A 4,426-nucleotide genomic window follows, 5' to 3' on the forward strand; every position below is an offset into this window, starting at 1 on the left:
GGCAAAGAGAGGAGTCTCATTATTTTTTAATGACCCTAATTGTATAGTCTGTTGTACATAGAGTTCAATTTGCTTTTTGGCCACTGTAGGAAAAAAAATCCATCCATTGAGATGGGGTTCTGCTGTTTATTATCACTTTAGTACTAATACATTGACATTCTTTCTGTCTCCAAGTTCTGGCACCTGAAGATATCTTCAAAATTAGCAAATAAGATAATAGTTATAGAATTTTAGTTTATTTCTAAACTCCTTTCCAATGATTTTAACCACAAAAGTCAGTAGATTATTTTGTTCTCCTGTCTGATTTTTATTTTGAAGTATTTAATGTTTGCATTCCTCTGCAGCTTAAAAATAGTGTTTCACTTCAATTCACTTGCACTTAGAGTTAGGGATAGTAAAGCCTTGTCCCTTTTGTGATGTCACAACTCTGCACCTGCCTGGAGCATCTCAGTACCCAGTGTAGCCCTGGATGGTAGAGCTTCTTACTTGTGGCTGAGCTGATTAGTGGTCACGGGAGAGTTGAATGAGTGCAGAACACTGTTGTTAATAAAATAAAGGGCTGTGGGGCTTGAGAGCTGCAACAAAGACTGTATTGTCCCTGTTTCATTGGTTAACCTTTTTTCTCTCCCTTTAGAAAGATTAGAGCATATGACCATGATGCATTTCACTTCCTAATGGGATTGATTCTAGGAAAGAGATGGTTTAGGTTGCTCTGCCAGTTGAGACCTAAGGCTTCTGCGGCTTCTCAGCTACTCTTGGTCTTTGAAGCACACGTCTGAGAGCCAGGTTCTTGAGGGTTTGGGGGTTGGTTGAGTGAGAAGTATGAGGCCCTGAAAGTCAGACACCTAGGTGCCAACCCCTGGCTCTGGCTCCATGGGCCTGGGCCTTGTTTTCCCCATCTAGCAAATGAATGCGCTGGAACCAAAGCTGCTAGCTTTGTTGGTGTGTCTCAGTGGTGTTTGACTCTTTGCCACAGTTATGGCTGCAGTGAGCTGGCCAGCACTGGTTTCTGTTGCAGGTGGGGTAAGGGTCAAGGAGACAACTAAGGTTGTGCATGAGGTTGTAGACAGACTTACCCCATCCATTCCAGTCTCTGGGTGGGACAGAAGTCTTTGTGGTCAGGGTCCCAACAGACAAGGTCTCTGCAGTGTTCAGAAAACACCCTCTCTTAGACTTTCCTTTGAGTTTCCCAGCAGTACTTTTAGGTCCATCTGTCCCATGGCCTTGTAGCCCTCACCAGTCTCTGGTAGAGACCAGGGAAGACTTTCTGGAAGGGTGTGTAGCCAAAACTTGGTCTTTGATCTAACCAAGAAAAGTGCCCACTTTAGCAGCTGGAAATTCTAACAAACACGCAGAACCCAGAAAAGGATCTCTAAAGATTTTAAGTTTATTTCTGAAAAGCACTGGCCTTAGCCTCTCTTACTCTCCAGCCTGCACTCAGGCACTCAGATATTGCAATATCGTAGGTGTGCCCTGAATGCCTAGGCCCTTTCTTTGGAGTTGGGACAGTCCCCTGACAGGCAGCTCAGTGGGCTTTCATGCTGGGCACTCTTCATATATATGGGCAGCAGGGCTATGCATTTTCTGCATTTCTCTTAGCCTTTACACGTACAAAATTTTAAATACATTTTTGCTGCTTGATAATAATTAGATACCTCATTTCTGTTTCCTACTCTACCTCTTGGGAGAGGTGCCAGCTACCCAGGGGAACTTGTGAAGCCTCCACAAGATGTAAACTCTCCTCACCTGGCCTCCTCTAGTCTAGTCCCATGAATCCCTCTCCTTAGTTCAACCACTGTCTCCCACTCCACCCCTATAGCCGCCTCTTTGCTGTCTCTGCCTCCTCTCCCTCTCCATTCTGCACCATAGCCAGGATGAACTCTTGTTGTTAGCAGTTTATTGAGATATAATTTAGATAGCCTACAATTCACCCATTTAAAGAATACACTTCAATGGGGCTTTTAGTGTATTCACAGAAAAGTGCAACCATCACCATAGTCAATTTTAGAGCATTGCATCACCTGTGCCCAGCAGCAGTCACTCCTTGTTCCCTCTTCTCCCCTGGCAACCACTATTTCTGTTTTTGTGGATTTGCCTGTTCTGCACATTTCATATAAATGGAATCATACACTTTGTGTGATTTGTGACTGGCTTCTTTCACTAAGCATATTTTTAAGGTTCATCCATGTCGTAGCATATATCAGTACTTCATTTCTTTCTGTCGCTGCGTAATAGTCCCCTGTGTGGCTGTACCACGTTTTATGTATCTGTTCCCCTGTTCATGGACATTTGGGTGGTTTCTACTTTTGACTATTCTGGATAGTGCTTCTGTGAACACTTAAGTACAAGTCTTTACATGGACAGATGTTATCATTACTCTTGGGTTATACCTGGGAGTGGAGTCGCTGGGTCAGATTGTAACTATTCTCAACCGTTGGAAGAGCTGCCAGACTGCTTTCCCAAGTGGTTGTGTCATTTTTTCATTTCCCCCAGCAATGTAGGAGGGCTCTAGTGTTTCTCCCTCCTTGTCAACAACTTACTTTCTGATGTAAATTGGTATCTTGTGGTTTGATTTGCATTTCCCTGATGACGGATGATGTCGGCCATCTTTTCATGTGCTTCAGGAGGAACTTTCTGTTATTTCTCTGCTTAAAACCTTTTCTAAAGCTTTCTCATTGTCCTTAGAATAAATCCCAAACTTCGTTGGTAGCTCACAGGGCTGGTCAAGAGCTAGTCTCTGGTAGTATTTCTGGCCTGCTTGCCCCATTCTCTCCTGCCTCTGTTCACTACTTCCCTGGGCTCATCTTGATCTCACCAGCACTCTGTGCTGTCCTGTGCTCGGTGCTGTTCCTCCCTGCAGTGACACACCCCTGGTCCTGTCCCCCTCCTGCTTTGCTTTCTTTTCCCTCATGCTCAAGGCTTAGAGACCCCTCCACAAGGCTACCCCCGACTTCCAGAGCCGGGTTCCGGGCCCCTTCTTTGTGTCCCACGGTACTGCCCCATAGGAGTCTTGGCTCACTCAAGGGTTAGGTTATAAAATCAAAATTGAGGTAAAAATTGAGTGTAAGCACAATTCCTCTTGAAGCCCTGAGGAAGGTGCTGTGTTGAAGACCAGCATCGTGAGGTCCATCATGCGTGCAGTTGATTCTTGCCCATGTGGGAACAGATCGCCCATGTGAGCACCAGTTGAAGTGGCGGGTCTGCAGTTATTAGGGCCGTGTTGTATAAAAACACTTATTTTAGGTGCCAGAGTCCCACTCAGGTGAGAAGAGGCACTTGAGAACTGAGACAGGCCACAGGAGCAGCAGAGGTGCGAGCTTGCCTCTGGCCCTCCTGCCCGTCTGCTCAGAGAGTGGAGGGGCAGGTGGAATAGGCCAAATGACTTAAAATTATTTTCCTTTTTCCTTGTCATTTTTTTCCCTGACAGATACCATAATGTTTGTCTAAGTGAAGTGTATGTATGATACCAAATCTCTGTACTCTCCCAAGCCTGCACCCCTTTACACGGGTTCGTAATTTCCTGTTCCTACTTTGTCTTTTTGCTAGACTGTAAGCTCCATGAGAGCAGGGACCATGTCTGGCTTGTTCCGGGGGTTTCCCCAGCTCTGGCACCATGCCTGGCACCTGACAGGTCCCCCATGGACATGTGATAGATGTGTACACCCCCCGCTGCAGGAGCAGCTCCAGCTGCTGAGGCCCTGGGTCCTTTTACAGGCTAGTCCTTGTTTTTCTGCCTTGTAAACACCTCGCTTTGTTTCTCTGTTTTATTTTCCCTGCTAGCCTGTGAGCTCCTGGTGAGCAGGGGTCTTCATGTTGCTTCTTCTATCCTCCCACCACGCCTGTCCAGAGAAAGGGGTGCTTCAAGAGTGTTTGATAAATGAATGGATCGTGGTAACCCAGCCCAGCTCTGGCACCTGGCTACAGGTCAGGCTACTTCTAGTCAAGACCACCAGATTCAAAAGAGGAAGGTTACTCAGAAGTGTGTACACTGTACTTGCATAAGAAAAACAATCTCATTAATTAGACCTCGATAAAATTCACATTTTGGTGATCTGATCATATCTGAGCTGAAGCTTACGCAGCTCTATAAAGAATCTGCTAGAGAATTATGTAGATACGAAGGCACTCATTTGCCCCAGGAGAGCAGGAAAGGAAGTGGGCAGGTGGACAGGAGGCCCCAAAGAGCGACCGCTGGGCCAGCCTTAGCCTCTGGTCCTGCGGTGAGGAAAGGACGACAGTCCAAAGAAGGCGAAAAGAAACAGGACTCTTCCGCAGCAGCACTTTAGCCTAAAGCAGCATTCCAGCTCTCTCACGGAGCGGTCTTCAGATTATGGCAAAACGCGGACAGGCAGTGTGGGTGAAAGTGAGCAACAGCTTGTGGCTTCACAGATTCATTAATTGCTGCACACATAAGTTTCATGTATAA

The sequence above is a fragment of the Miniopterus natalensis genome, chromosome 17, assembly GCF_054644295.1.
Source record: "Miniopterus natalensis isolate mMinNat1 chromosome 17, mMinNat1.hap1, whole genome shotgun sequence".
NCBI lineage: Eukaryota > Metazoa > Chordata > Mammalia > Chiroptera > Miniopteridae > Miniopterus > Miniopterus natalensis.